The following is a 17,146-nucleotide window of genomic DNA, read 5'->3' as shown; positions in this document are numbered from 1 at the left end:
TAATCCATCAAATGAGAAGCTATCAATTCAAATGTGTATAATATCCCCTATCAAGAAATTAGTTTCAATAAGTGATCATGTTTATTCATATACAAGAGATAATAAGCAATATATATAATACCAAGAAGTATTATCAATTTCATACTAACAAATCAAATATCTATATTTTTTCTCTCATATATGGAATATTATTAACTTACCTTACTCAAAAGTAGAAGATACACAAAAGCAAATATCGATAGAATCCTACTGATGCCTAGTAAATGGAATGAAGTATCTGAATATAAAAAAAAGACATACTAAAAATGACTCGAAATAGATAACATAAGAGATTACAACTCTAATATTAGAGACCAAAACATAATTATAAAAGTGAAACGGATCCACCTGATCGATCAATTTGCTGCAAACTATATCTAAGGATCCAAGTTGAATTTGAATCAGGTCAGGCCATCCAACAAACTAGAAATCGTTGAACCTCATCATTCCTGGTAAAACAAAACTTGCTCATCCAGATTAGCATCAATGTTATCCTTCTATGATGATGACAATGTAAAAGGGGTAGAGGTTTTAATAGGATCATTGGAAGAAGGATTAGGTGGCATCTCAAAATGATCATTTGAAATAAGATATGGTTTCTAGTATACAACTAGATCCTTAATGTTAAATGTAAAGCTAATACCAAAATCAAGTTATAAATCAATAACATAAGCATTCGAACCAACACGATGTAGCACTGTGAATGGCCCCGCACTACACACATGCAATTTTTGATTAGTTTCTGAAGGATACCATTGGGGTCTAATTCGTATCATAATAGTCTCCAACATTAAATTCTTAGAGATCTCAACATGTAAATCTTGAACTTTACATGCAAAAGACTCAGTTGACTCATATACCTTAGCATGAGGAGACATGGAAAGAAAGTCTAAAGGTTTCCTACGCCTATAACCATATAGAACTTCAAAGGGACTCATGTCAATCGACATATTGATAGAGCTCTTATAAGCAAATTCGGTTGTATGAAGAACCAAATCCTAATTCTTATTATAATCACTCATTAGACATCTCAAAAGGTTGTCTAAACTCTTATTAATCACCTCAGTTTGGGAGTGGTAGGCACTAGAAAACTTCAACTTTGTTCCCACCATATGTCAAAGGGTTTTTCAAAAATAAATCATAAATCTAACATCTATATCTGAGACTATGGTTTGAGGAAGACCATACAATTTGACAATCTCGACAAAATAGAGTTTCACAACTCTATAAGCATATGTGGTCTTAGAATACGGGATAAAATGGGTCATCTTAGAGAAGCGGTTGACAACCAAAAAAATAGAATTATGCTTCTTTCCAGTACATGGAAGCCCAAGCATGCAATCTATACTTACATCTTGTCAAGGTCAAGTGGGGAATAGGTAATATAGTGTAAAGACCAACGTTCTGTTATCTATGATTATCTAGTTGACATGTTTTAAATTAACCTATCAACTTAGCTATATCTCTCCTTAATCTAGACCAAAAGAACTAACATTCCATCTCTTCAATGGTTTTATTTCTCTTAAAGTATCTTAATAAATCATTAAAAGAACTAATGTGTTTATTGTGGTCCTTGTGGGCACTAATCATATGGTAACCAAATAGATTATTTGTTTTTTCTTTTAAATAGTGATGTCATTCATATTAAATAATAATAACAAGTATATTGGCTCATGTTCGTAGCGAGTCAATATCAATTTTAAAAAATATATAAAAAAATATTAAGAGTATGAAAAATGTTTTAATAGTATTATTAAACTGAATCAAGTGGGTTAATTTTTAAACCTCCACTCAACTCCTTGCCAAACTCAAGCGCCTTGGATTTGGCTGTCATCTCAGACCCAAGATACTTAATTTGTGCAATTTTATAGATGATTTCTTCACTAAAATTAGATATTAATAAAAACAAATTGATTGAATTTTAGGGATGCGTGTGGTTAATGTCCCAAAATAGAAAAGATAAAAATATATTTAATTAAAAAGACAAAGATGATACAAAATAAATATGTTTTTTAGAAAAATTATAAGTGAATTCCTATATTTAAAAAAAATGCATGGGTCTAGCATGATTACCGGGCCTAGGTGCTTGGGCATGCCAAACCCAGGCGCTTAGGTCTAACATGTCTGTCAAACCTAAGTTTCTAGCGTATAGCATGGCTCAAGTGCCTTGGGTCTAGCAGCCATGCCAGACCTAAACATCTTGGGTCTGGTAGACATATCAATCCTAAGACATAAGGTAAAGCTAATCAGAAATCAAAATACAATGAGCATGAGGCTCCTTACTATGAGATGATCACTCCACACAGGTTGGTAACTCCCCCAACCAACTAAATTTTAGATACATTATGCACAAAAACTAACATTATCCTATTACCATGGATATTTTGACTGACATACCATAAGTTTATATAATAATCAAACAGATAGATTCATATCTCAAGATTCAACTCACGACATCAATCGATCAAATGAGGAGTTATCAATTAAGAAGTCAATTCAAAAGTGGCTCAAATCAAGAATTTAGATTCAACAATTGATCATGCTTTATCATAACAATAATAATAATCAACATATATATATATATATATATATATATATATATATAATGATCCAATTCATATTAACAATTCAAATATTTATATTATTTCTAATGCATATGAAAATGTTTCTACTCACCTGACTCAAAAGTGAACAGAACTCGAAAGCAGATACCGAAAGAAATCCTATTAATGTCCCGCAAGTAGAATATTAAGATTATCTGAATACAAAATGAGATATGCTAAAAAATAACTCAAATAGAAAGAACAATCTATTTCATACACTTAACTAAGAGTCTAACTCTTAACTTTATAGGTTTATGAACCAAACTAGTCATTGTTTCCAAAAACCCACAAATTAAAGGGTTTTCCTGAAATTTAATTCAAAATAAAAGAAATCCTAAATCTTGATAATAATTCACCAAATAAACCTTAATTATTCATCAAAATAATCTAAAAAACTAAAATTACAGCTAGGGATCAATCTGGAATGGTTAAAATATAATTTTATCAAATTGGAGGACCAAAATGAAAATATTGCAAATTCATAACTTTACTGAAATTTTTCCCATAATTCATCTTCAATTCTGTCCAGAATCTCGAATTATGCTACAGGGACCAATTTTTAATTTTTTTAAAGTTTGGGGACTAAACTGTAATTTTCATAAATTACGGGACCAAACTGAAATTTTGCTGTCTTCAACCTCAAAACCAGATTTTTCCATAGATAACCTAATGATTTACTAAAATATCTAACTCAATTTCATTATTTAAACAAACCATAACTCAAAATCATCATTCGTACCTATAATCTTTCAAAATCAACTAAATGAACCATTACCTATAACAATTAACTCATAATAACACAATTAACCCATAACTCAATATTCTAATCAATTCATCAATTAAACCTAAAAGAAAATTTTCAAAACTCTAATTTTCAACAAAACCAAAAATCAAAGCTAAATAACACAATTATACACATCAAAACATAAATCTTACATTTTAAACTTATTTTATCTAACTCTCTTCTCCTTCCCTTATCTTTCCCTCTTTTATCTTCTTCTTTCCCCCTTTCTTCTCTCTTGTTGGTTCTCTCTCTCTCAAACCAGATTTTCTTCTCTGTTTTTATCCAATTTATACTTATGAAGTTATCAAGCTCTATTCAATTACCACAATACTTCTTATTTATTTATATCTACTTCTAAGCCTCCAAGGGTGTTGTTTTCTTTTTCTATTTATTTTTTTCAAATCATCACAATTGCCCTTCCTATATGCTAACTGCATTACATGTGAATCAAATCACCTTCTTTAATCGTTCATTTTTTTAACCTTACGTGATTTTGTTTGTTTTTTTTTTTTGCTTGAATTTATATAGATCAACTCAGGCAAGAATCTCTAGATTGGAAAAAAAATGATTCAGCATCATTGAGGGAGTTTGTCAAGGTCTCCTTTATCTTCACAGGGATTCAAGACTAAGAATTATTCATCGTGATCTGAAGGCAAGCAACATTTTATTAGACCAAGAACTAAAGCCAAATATTTTTAGATTTTGGAATGGCTAGAATTTATTAGAGGCAATGAAGATCAAGTCAGTACTAGAAAGGTAGTTGGAACCCTGTAAGAACCCTTGTCTATTCAAACTCCAACCTTTCATTGTATCTGTGAGGTTCTGAAATAAATGAGTAGGAAAATGTAATAAAGCCCTTGAAGGGTTAAAAGTGGATATAAATGAACAAAGAGTACTGTAGTAATTGGATAAACATAATAAGTATAAATAGAAAAAAAAGAGATATGAAAATTTTGAGAGAGAGCCGGCAGGAGTGAAGGAAGAAAAAAGAAGAAGAACATGAAAGAGAAAAAGATAAAGGAAATAGAAGAGAATTAGAGAAAATAAGTTTAAAGGTAAGATTTAGATTTTTTAAATGTATAAATGTGTGTTCTTTGAGCTTTAAATTTCTGTTATGATAAATGTTAGGGTTTTGAAAATTGTGTTTTGGATTTATTGATGAATTGATTTGAATGTTATGGGTTGATTGTTATGGGTAATGAGTTAATTAGTTGATTTTGAAAGATTGTAAGTAAAGATGTTGATTTTGAGTTATGATTTTCTTTGAATGATGAATTTATGTTAGAAATTAGAAGATAACAGTAGGTAATCTGTGGAAATTATGGGTTTGAGATTGAAGATGATGAAAATTGAGTTTGGTCCCTCAATGTGTGAAAATTACAATTTAATCCCCAAACTTTGAAAAATTACAGATTGGTCCCTGGAACATAATCTGAGATTCTGGACAGAATTAAAGATGAATTATGGGCAGAAATCCAATATAGTTATGAATTTATAACACTTTCAATTTGGTCCTCCCATTTGACAAAAATTATAATTTGACTCTAAAAATTTGGAAAAATTCCAGAATGATCCCTGGAGCATAATTAGAGATTCTAGAAAGAAATGAGGATTAATTATGGGTAAAATTAAAGTATATTCATGAATGTATGACATTTTTTGTTTGGTCCTCCAATTTAACAAAGTTATAATTTGACCCTTAAAAATATGATAAGTTCCAGATTGGTCCCTAGTTGTAATATTAGCTTTTGCAGATTGGTTTGATGAATAAATGAGGGTTATTTAGTGAATTATTATCAAGTCTTATTATTTGTTTTATTATGGATTAGATTTCGGAAAAACCGTTTAATTTTATGTTTTTAAAAAACAATAACTAGTTTAATTTGAGAACCTATAGGGTTATGGAATAGACCCTTATCTAAGTGTATTAAATAGGTTGTACGTTCTTTTTGAGTTGTTTTTAAATATATCTTATTTTTATTCAGATAATCCTAATATTCTACTGGCGGAACATTAGTAGGATTTCCTTCAGTATCTGCTTTTGAGTTTTGTTTGCTTTCAAATCAGAGTGGATAATTTTCTATATGTATGAGAAATATTATAAACATTTGATTTGTTAATATGAATTTGATCATACTTCTTGATAATATATATGTTGATTATTATCCTTGTTACGATAAAGCATGATCAATTATTGAATCTGAATTCTTGATATGAACCAATATATGTTTGAAATGACTTTTGGATTGATAGCTCTTCATTTGATTGATGTCATGAGTTGAACCTTGAGATATGAATATATTTGTTTAATTAAGATTATAAACATATGATATGTTAGTCAGAATACACATGCTAGCATGGTAGTGTTAGTATTTGTGTACATCATATATAAACCCTAGTTGGTCAGAGGAGTCACCAAACTATGTGGACTGATTATCCCACAGTATGAAGCCTCATGCTCATTGCATTTTGATTTTCTGATGAGTTTTACCTTATGATATTCTTGTTATGACCTATTTGAGAAACCTTCTTATAAGAACCTAAGTCATAATTGTATATATATTCCTCATTATTGTATTACCTCGTGTGTGTGTGTGTGTGTATTGAACGTTATCTACTCACTGAGTTGTTGAACACACTTTCTCATTATTTATCTTTTCAGGCTTATAGCTTGTTAGCGGGTCACTTTTATTGGACCTTCAGAACCTGCTTTTTTGTTGAAATTTGTACTTTTTCTTTATGTTTAGTTAGTGCTCTACAACTATGAATTTGTATTAACTCTTGTATTAAGAAAATCAAATAATATAATAAAGTTAATTTTGTTATTAGTGTGGGAACTTTGCTTATGTGCCGGTCATGGATCCGGAAATCTAGTCGTGACAGTATCCCATGCATTGAACTTACCTATTCATTCAAACCTTGTAAGCTCAAAAATCTTTTTCATGTTTTAATGATGTTGTGCTGTGGCTATATGGCTCCTCATGAATATGCAATGGAGGGTAGATTTTCGGAGAAATCAGATGTCTTCAGCTTTGGGGTTTTAGAGATTGTAAGCGGGAAAAGAAATACTAGTTTCTATTGGAATGAGCAAGCCTTGAGTCTTTTAGGATTTGTATGTCCATACAACTCAAGGCATCATAAGTCATATGTAAGAGCTTCAATTTTCGTTTCTGACAAATTTTAAAGTGCGGCATGCTTAGTTCTATTACTATTTCGCTTTGCAGGCATGGAAATATGGAATGAAGGTAACATTTCAGCTCTAGTAGATCCAGTAATAGCCGATCGAAGTTCACAGGAGGAAATATTTAGATGCATACATGTTGGCCTACTCTGTGTTCAAGAGCTTCCAGAAGATAGACCAACAGCTTCTAAGATCATTTCAACGCTGAATAGTGAGATTTCTTCGGTTTCAACTCCAATGCAACTCCCATTTGCTGAAAGGAAACGCCACTTGCGGGAAGAGACATTACTTCATCAAAGCCATCAACAATATCCCAGTAATAATGTGACACTCACAATTGTTGATGGCAGAGAGTATGTTCCTGTCTCAATCATTTTTCTTGTAACGTAAACTGCTAGATCGTGGATTATCATTGTTGAAATGTGCAAACGTTAAATGTTCTTTCAATTCTGTATGAAGGCCGAATCCGAAAATCCGACATGCCTCTCGAGGAATAATATGGGTTGTTCAAGGTATTTTACTTATCCACTGAGACAATCTTCTTGTCAATGCTGTGCCACCTGTGCTTTGATTGGTTTTAGTGATTGTTTACTAGCTTTCCAACACATTCAGGTGCATGTATAATTAGAAGCTAAATCTATGCTCACTATTATATTTAAATCTTTGCTCTAGCTAGGTTACAGATAACATAGGGCATACACGTAGAATCAGAAATATGAAACAAAAAAAACAAAAAGATGGGCACTTAAAGACAAGATTGGAACCCCTTTAATAATGAAACGTTGAGAAATCTACAAGTGCTAAATCATAGTTCTATTGATTCCGATAGCTTGCACACTGGCTTTCCCTTTTCTACAAAATTTTCACACGGTACACATTTCAAAATTTTCCAGCTCTTAAGTTGTTTTCCCTTCATGCTATATATTATACTAGTGATAGCAGAGTCCTCCCTCATGTATCACATCAGCATCTAACAGGATTTTCTCAATGTTGTAATTTGGGCATGGAGGTATTCTGATGTAGCAGCAGATTTATGAACAAGATTAACAGGAAAACTGTCTTGTTGCGACAAATGACTTGACTCGCAAAAACAAGTATATATAAATTGTGATTCTACCTTTGGATGGTGCTCAAATTTCACAACTAGATTTTATAGACCATGTTCTATAATGGGTTTGCTGGCTATAATCAACTGTTCTGGAAAGCTTTCAGATTAGGAAAGATAGGTATGTATTCCACAGGCAGGTGTTGGTCGGATTAGATGTCACTACCTTATTTTGGACATGAAGTGTTTGTCGTACCTGAAGTGGATATACATTTATGGGCTTTCAAAAACCATCTAAAGAAACTATGTGCTCCTCCTGGCTGTGGAATATGGATAAGATGCATTTAGGTGGCTTTATAATCATAAATCCATCTACTTGCACTCCGGAACTTACATGTAACATTTGGTGCATGCATGCACCAAAACTGAAATGAGGTTGTCCTTCACAAGTGCTGTGGAGGAATTGAGATTGATGTCAACGTGGTCACAACTCTTAGCATCAAATTCAGTTTTGTGTCGTTTTTCATGGATTCAATGGAAGCAACCAAGTTATTTCACCGTGCTTTATCGCATCCCGCTCTGGGACTAAATAGAATTCCAACTTGAGAAAAACAACCCAGAAGGGAAACCTTATGTTAGTCCCCCGATTATCTGCAAATTCTCAATTAGGTCTCCGTTATAGGTTTTTTTTTCTAACTAGCATAAGAGTGGGGCAATCTTCCCGCTAATACTTTCGTTTTTCATAAAGTTTAGTTGCTCTGGCAGCAAGGCCCTTTGCTCACTAGTTCCAGCGGATTCTTTCAAAGACCTACAGCCCACTGAGGCAGATATCGAAGTTAAGGAAGAAGGCTAAAATTAAGAGCCCCATCTGTTCACGAATCAGGAAACGTTCCAGTTGCATCATGATCTACTGCTGATGGAAGATTGACACATTGCTGTACTCTCTAGACAAGTTGAGCACTGGTAGACCCTGCTTTGTCGTCTTATATTCACAGGTCTTGATGGCAACAGGAGAGACCAAGAGAAAACATTAAATATAACAAATTGTGGAAGGAGAGACTTTTCTTGCGCTGTTTAATGTTGGAAACTACCAATAGGCCTCCCTGGTCTATTTTGGCCTTTGTGATGAGCGGCCTCTTTCTTACAAAAGTCCCAATATAGGAAGTTTGAATGGATTTGGGAAGGATATAGAATTAATGCAATCTGTGCGAAAACCGACAGTGTTTGTACATTGAACTTTTGACAGAAACGTCAATTCATCAACCCATGTAAGGACAGTACGCGGATAAGAACATGGCAACCAATTGAGAAATTAAAATAAATAAATAAGCCTAATAGGAAGCATCTCATGCTCATCATGAAGTAGAAATTAGAAGTTATGGGAATTGGCAGAGGCAAAATTTCAATAGCTCTTCTTCTCTTAGTATCTTCTCTTTGTGTAGAGATTATCAGTGCCATAGATACCATCACATCAACTCAAATCCTCAAGGATCCAGAGGCTATAGTCTCTTACGGCAGTATCTACAAACTGGGATTTTTCAGCCTTGTCAATTCTACCAATCGGTATGTAGGAATTTGGTTTAATGAAATTCCTGAGGTGACTGCCTTATGGGTAGCTAGCAAGAGATTCTCTGGTCAAGTAACGTTTCAAACTCTGTTTCAAATTCAAGTGCACAGCTCTCCGACACTGGAAACCTTGTTTTGCGAGATAACAACTACGGAGAAATCAAGTGGGAGAGCTTCCAACATCCTTCCGATACATTCTTTTCCAATATGAAATTAAGTGTCAATAAAAGAACAGGTGAGAAGATTCTTGTAACATCGTGGAAAAGCCCTACTGATCCATCCATTGGAAGCTTCACTGCTGGTCTAAATAATATAGGCATACCTGAGATGTTCATATGGAAGGATAATTATCCATATTTTCGGAGTGGTCCATGGAGCCGTCAGGTCTTTATTGGAGTTCCTTATATGAATTTTGCAACTGTTTATGGGCTCAATCTAGTAGATGATGGTGAAGGTATTATTTATCTAACTTTCACTTACGCTAATCACTCCTTATCGAGCTTTGTGTTGACTTCAGAGGGGCAAATCGAGGAAACACGTTGGGAGGATGGCATGGAGGATAGGACTGTTCTATGGAGTATTCCACAATCGGAATGTGAATTTTACGGAAAATGTGGGCCTTTCGGAAACTGTAATTCACGGAAATCACCTGTATGCAACTGTTTAAGAGGGTTTCAGCCAAAAAACCCAGACGAATGGTATAAAGGGAACTGGACTAGTGGTTGTGTCAGGAGGAAATCATTGCAGTGTGAGAGACTAAATAATGGGAGTGAAGCTGCAGGAGAGAATGATGGCCTTTTGAAGCTAGGTAATATGAAGGTGCCGGACTTTGCACAATGGTCTCCTTCGGATGAAAATGAATGCCGAAACAAGTGCTTGACAAATTGTTCATGCACAGCTTATGCACATTATTCTGGTATTGGATGTATGTCATGGAGTGGAGATCTAATTGATCTACAGGAGTTTTCCACAGATGGGGCTGATCTTTACATCCGCTTGGAGTATTCAGAATTAGGTAAATCTCTTTATCATCTGCCTGATTTCCTAGCAAGCTTATAATGAATTAAAGTCATCTGCTGTTAAGTTAATTCAAAGAGATCTGACTTGCAGATGGAAACAGTAGACAAAAAGTCATTGTCATTTTAACTGTTCTTATAGGAACAATCAGCATTGCCATGATCTGTGCTTTTTTGATATGGAGGCTCATGTCTAAACATAGAGGTAATAAGAATATGCTAATAAATCAAACTAATCGATTTGAAAAAATGCAATTTCAACTAAGACTAGCATCTTGAATCTAACTCAGCGAGAAAGGAAAGGGGGCAGAAGTTGCGTTCTGATAAGAACGAAACACATCAAACTTTTTTGGATGGTAACATGCCTGGAGACAGCATGGACCAAGTTAAACTCCAGGAACTACCACTTTTCAGCTTAGAGAGGCTGACTTCCGCAACAGACAACTTTGATGCATCGAATAAGCTCGGTCAGGGTGGTTTTGGTCCAGTGTACAAGGTAATGCTGTTTCTCTAGTGGCGTTTATGGTTAATGAAATTGAACAGCTACATATAAAGTGGTGTGATTGTCTAGGGAAAATTGCCAGATGGACAGGACATAGCTGTGAAAAGACTGTCAAGAGCATCCGGGCAAGGGCTAGCAGAATTTATGAATGAGGTTGTTGTCATCTCTAAACTTCAGCATCGAAACCTCGTGAGGCTGCTGGGTTGCTGTGTTGAAGGAGACGAAAAGACGCTGGTCTACGAGTATATGCCGAACAACAGTTTGGATGCAATTCTTTTTGGTTCGAACTACTGCCCTTCCTATATGCTAACTGCATTGCATGTGAATCAGATTACCTTCTTTTATCATTATTTTTTTAACCTTGCGTGATTTCGTTTGTTTTCGTGCTTGAATATATATAGATCCACTGAGGCAAGAATCTCTAGATTGGAAAAAACGATTCAGCATCATTGAGGGAGTTTGTCGAGGTCTCCTTTATCTTCACAGGGATTCAAGACTAAGAATTATTCATCGAGATCTGAAGGCAAGCAACATTTTGTTGGACCAAGAACTTAAGCCAAAAATCTCAGATTTTGGAATGGCTAGGATATTCGGTGGCAATGAAGATCAAGCCAATACTAGAAGGGTAGTTGGAACCTTGTAAGAGCCCTTTAATTATCTATATTCAAGTTCCTCCCTTTACTGCATCACATGCATTGAGCTTACCTATTCAAACCATGCAAGGTCAAAAATCTTTCTCATGTTTTAATTAATGATGTTGTGCAGTGGCTATATGGCTCCTGAATATGCAATGGAGGGTAGATTTTCGGAGAAATCAGATGTCTTCAGCATTGGAGTTTTGTTTTTGGAGGTTGTAAGCGGGAGAAGAAATACTAGTTTCTATGGGAATGAGCAAGCCTTAAGTCTCTTAGGATTTGTATGTCCCAATGCATCATAAGTCATATTTAAAGCTTGAATTTTCGTTTCTGACAAATTTTAAACTGCAACATGCTTATTTCCATTACTACTTCGCTTTGCAGGCATGGAAATTATGGAATGAAGGCAACATTTCAGCTCTAGTAGATCCAGTAATATCCGATCCGAGTTCGCAGGCGGAAATATATAGATGCATACATGTTGGCCTGTTGTGTGTTCAAGAGTTCCCAGAAGATAGACCAACAGCTTCTACTGTCATTTCAATGCTGAATAGTGAAATTTCTCATCTTCCAACTCCAATGCAGCCGCCATTTGCTGAAAGGAGACACCACTTGAATGAAGAGATATTACTTCATCAAAGTCATCAACAATATTCCATTAATAATGTGACACTCACAGGTGTTGATGGCAGATAATGCAAGTTCATATTGGAAAAATTTTATGCTTCAGGGGCCGGAGTGAAACCTTGAGAAATCTGTGAGTGTTAAACTATAGTTCCACTGATTCTGATAGCTTGCACACTAGTTCTCTCTTTTCTACGAAATTTCCCACCTCTTTAGTTGTTTTGAAAGATTGATTGTTTTGAAATTAGTTGAGAATCATATAGGATGGGTGTATTTGAAGTTTTGTGAATTCTAAAATATGAAACAGAGGTCGCCTCATTCATCTTAATTTTTGTAATTCTATGATGTAAGCATAATATGATCTTATGAGAACGATTTAGTTTGAGTTTTTGATTAACAGTTGTGATTAATTATGGAATTAATTTTTTATTGAAATTCATCCTCAATGATCAAATTAAAAGATTAAAAGAAAAAAAATAAAAATATACTTTACAAACGTTTCATCTTATACTACTCTAATAGTCATATTTTGAAAGATTATAAAATTGTTGAGATTGATTTTCAAAAATCTGAAGAGTGCTTTGGAATTGGAAGAAACATGGTGTCACAGTGTCAAATGTGCACGAGGTGCACGCATCGGCTGGCTAGCCAAAACAAGGCCCGAGGGTGCTGGCAGCCATGCCATCAGTGCGAGAAATCAGCAGCGCAGATTTATGCGGCTGTAGGTTCGTCAAAGGAAAATCGGTCGCGAAGATTGTTGACGAACAAGGGCTGGACGAGGGACTGTCCAAGCCTCGTCAGGAGGTAGGCTGACGAGAAATTGGGGCTATCGCAGAATTCGGCAGCGTAGGCAGGAGCAGCCTGCACGCAGATGCGAATTCGGCAGCGTAGGCAGGAGCAGCCTGCACGCATATGCGAATTCGGCAGCGCAGGAATTGGCAGCCTGCACGCAGATGCGGATTCGGCAGCGCGCAGCAACTTGTGCAAGTCAGGGGCTCGACTTGGCACGATTGGGAACTTGGGCGAAGGACTGTCCAAGGCATGGGAAAAGAGCTCTGGGCGCTGGGACGCGCCAACGAAGGCACACTGCCTAGAATTCGGCAGCGATGGATTGTGGCAGCCTTGCATAGGCAGAAATGAATTCGGCAGGCAGCATGCAATGGTCTATGCGAGTCCTTGAGCTTGTGACTTGGCAGGGACATGGGACTTAGGTGATGGACCTTCTAAGTCAGCAGCTGACGCAGCAGAAACTGGCAGCTGGGGCTGGCAAGCAGACAGCCCGAAAATGGGGGAAGTGGCGGCTTCATGGGAGGCAGAACATGGGAGCATAACTTGGGTGCTGGCCGGGCCACTATGTCCTGAAAACATGGGATAATGGGTGTGAGGTAGTGCTCCACCATGTCCTGAAAACATGGGATCGTGGGGAGAGGTAGTGCTCCACTAGTTCCTGAAAATGGGGGATAATGGGGAGGAGCCTTTGCAGCTCCTTTGCTTGTCTATAAATACAAGATGCAGCTCTTGTGTGTGGGTGAGCATTCAGGTGAGAGTGTTCCAAAATGTAAAGAGCATTCGGGTGGGAATGTTCAAAATGTAAGGGCGTTCGGGTGGGGATGTCCAGCATGTAGGGGCATGCAAGAACACTAGTTAGAGGTAGTTTGTGTAGCATGTAAACTTTGTGCATAGCACACATACGGATTTGTGTATAGTTTCCTTTGTGTATGAGATTAATAAAGGTTGGGAAAGATTTCCTGTAAAGCTTGTTGTGCACTTTGATTCCTATCCTTGCTTGTGTATTCCGCTTGCTTAGTTACTAGGCAAACACGAGTGGGAGTGGCGAGAGAAGGCTGAGTCTAGTGAGGGACTAGGCTGCCGCACGGGTGAATTTTGTTGCGAAAAATTGTCCCCGTGACAAGTGGTATCAGAGCGCTGTTGCTGTCTTTGCCGGATGACGAGAATGATTATGTGGCCAAATCAACGGAGTGATTTGGGAGGGCTACTGCTTCTGTCGAAGGAGAAGCAGATTTCAGCGCAATGATCAGCGACGAGAATGTTTCTCGGGACAAATCGATGGGACTGATTTGGGAGAAGCATTGCTGCTGCCGAGGGTCCGGCAGAAACTTTGGAGAAGAGCGCAGCTTGCGTTCATGACGAAATGATGGATTGTTTCGTAGCACAGACGATGGGCTGTTCTGTGGGGGCAGATTGAAGGGCTGATTTGTTCGAAGCTATTTTGGGGAAAACTTGCTAGCGTTTTGGGCAGTGTTGGTGTTTAAAGGGCTGAGGAGTTTTGAGGGGTTTAATTACTTCAGGGGGTGACGCAAAGTGATGACAAAGGGATCGGCTCAAAATTGGGTGCTGATTCGGCCATTGAAACTGTCAGGTGGACTGGCAGGCTTGAGAGCAGGGACCAGCGGAGGGGCTGCTGGGCGCTTCTGTATTTTCGTCAAAGCCTTAAGGGAAGGATGGGGCGAGACAGAAGAAGAAGCAAGTCAATGTGGAGAGCCTAAACTTGTTACTGCTGATGATGGACAGTCAGACGAGAAGGCAAATCGGTAAGAGCTCGAAACTGAAATTTGCATTGTTGTTCTCTTGCGATGGAAATTACTTTGTGCGAGATTGTTGCCCAAGGAGGGGAAACCTTGATGTTGTCATTGTGGAAGATGGCGTTTGAGATTAGGCATACGTAAAACGTATACGTTTGCTAGATGACCGAGATGGAATTCAGTCATCATGAGCCAGCATATCGGAGTGGATGCGGTCTGGCCTTGCTTGCTGCCTTGGTGGCAGAACTTAGGGATTGTTGTGCATCTCAAGGAAGGAATGTTCAAGGAGATGAATGTTCAGGGAGGTGGAAGCAAAATCCAAAGACCAAGTTAAGGGTAGATGAATCTACGAGGAGTTGTTGTGGCTTTGCTGTCTTTGGAGGCAGAATTTAAGTCTTCGATGGAAACCTTGATGATTGACAGTGCAGGGGAAGAAGACATAACGTTGGCTGAGATGACTCTAGTCACGTTGGGACCAGAATTGGAGGGGCATCACAGAGGAGGCAGTACCATGGGGGGATGTGTCTCAAGAGTGTGGATGCTGACTAAGGACGGTCCAGGTGACAGATTCGGCAGCTGATTGATTGGGCTTGGATGGAAAACCAAAATCGTTGACGAAGATGATTTTGTGTGCTGTCTTGGAGGCAGTACGAGTGGCTATTCTGTGCATTGCGATGGTTTGCAGTGATGGAAGCAGAATGCTAATGACCTTTGTTGGGACAAAGCGTTGCGAGTTTTCGGTAGACGAAACATGCAGCGAAGGTTGAAAACAGTAGGGGTTGTTTTGCGTCAGCGAAATCTTGTGTGATTGGTGAAGTTTCTAGGGCATGACAGTAGCGCATGGGGGAACCAGGTCAGGCGAAACTTGATGCTGGGATGCTATGGCAGGTTACAAATGGACTTGGAGGGACTTGCCGAAAGACTTCGACATGAGATGGAGTTGATCATCGAAACTGAGTTGGTGCTGGGCGCAACAGCACTATCTCATTCTTATTTCTTGCAGGTGGAGAACCTAACAGGGCTGATGGCAAAGGGGAGTCAGAAGCCAAGGGCAAGAAAATGTTTCGGAGTCATGTTTGGGCTGTTTTATTTGCGAGGGGAAGCACTTCGCAAGGGACTGCCTGTTGAAGAGCACTGCTTAGTGCTACTTCCGTGGGGAAGGATGGAGAAGAAACGGCATACGTAAATCCTATACGTGTGCTCAACACTAAGAAAAGAGTTAGTGTGAAGGAGCCAGCCTAGTCAAGGAGGATTTAGGCATGGCCAAACTGCCTTGTGCGAGGCAGAGTTGGGGGAGTTTCATAACTTTGACGATGGACAGATCATGGTTTAACTCTAGGCGTGAGGATGCGCCAACGAAAAACACACTGCATAGAATTCGGCAGCGATGAACAGCAGCAACCTTGCATGGGCATAGGCGAATTTGGCAGGATGTGTTGATTGCTGAGGAGCGGACTAGTAAGCAATATTGGTAATACTTGCAGTTTTGAGGCACACAGAATGGTTGGAGAACTAGATGTTCGTATGGGAGCTCGTATGGTTTCTTCAAAGTGATTTTGTGTGGATGTATTTTGTGAAGGAAGGAACGGATTCCTTGGGTGCTAGGCGTGGCATCTAAACTTTGCAAAAAACATGCTTGCGAGTATGATGTGTTTTGACATTTGTGGAAAACTAACGAGCCAAAACAGAATGTGTCACAGCTGAGTTTTTGAAACAGGTTGACAAAGATTCGGTGGACTGAATTTGTTGTTGAATGTGGGAAAAGCTAAGAGGTTTCGTGGGGAGAAACATGGAGTGTGACGAGTAACAGATGCGGTGCAAGGGTACTTCAAATCTGTCCGACGAGGGCGTCGGGTTCTTTTGGTAGGGGTGGTTTGTCACAGTGTCAAATGTGCACGAGGTGCACGCATCGGCTGGCTAGCCAAAACAAGGCCCGAGGGTGCTGGCAGCCATGCCATCAGTGCGAGAAATCAGCAGCGCAGATTTATGCGACTGTAGGTTCGTCAAAGGAAAATCGGTCGCGAAGATTGTTGACGAACAAGGGCTGGACGAGGGACTGTCCAAGCCTCGTCAGGAGGTAGGCTGACGAGAAATTGGGGCTATCGCAGAATTCGGCAGCGTAGGCAGGAGCAGCCTGCACGCAGATGCGAATTCGGCAGCGCAGGAATTGGCAGCCTGCACGCAGATGCGGATTCGGCAGCGCGCAGCAACTTGTGCAAGTCAGGGGCTCGACTTGGCACGATTGGGAACTTGGGCGAAGGACTGTCCAAGGCATGGGAAAAGAGCTCTGGGCGCTGGGACGCGCCAACGAAGGCACACTGCCTAGAATTCGGCAGCGATGGATTGCGGCAGCCTTGCATAGGCAGAAATGAATTCGGCAGGCAGCATGCAATGGTCTATGCGAGTCCTTGAGCTTGTGACTTGGCAGGGACATGGGACTTAGGTGATGGACCTTCTAAGTCAGCAGCTGACGCAGCAGAAACTGGCAGCTGGGGCTGGCAAGCAGACAGCCTGAAAATGGGGGAAGTGGCGGCTTCATGGGAGGCAGAACATGGGAGCATAACTTGGGTGCTGGCCGGGCCACTATGTCCTGAAAACATGGGATAAT

General features: G+C 38.5%; 1 pseudogene; it reads left to right on the top strand.

Annotated features, from left to right (window-relative positions):
* The first annotated feature begins 9,030 nt into the window (after positions 1–9,030).
* Positions 9,031–12,416, top strand: LOC133703643 (G-type lectin S-receptor-like serine/threonine-protein kinase At1g11330; annotated as a pseudogene).
* Positions 12,417–17,146: the final 4,730 nt, after the last annotated feature.

This window comes from Populus nigra, chromosome 9, assembly GCF_951802175.1.
Source record: "Populus nigra chromosome 9, ddPopNigr1.1, whole genome shotgun sequence".
NCBI lineage: Eukaryota > Viridiplantae > Streptophyta > Magnoliopsida > Malpighiales > Salicaceae > Populus > Populus nigra.
Note: the sequence above shows the minus strand (reverse complement) of the source record. Positions and strands in the feature narration are given on the sequence as shown.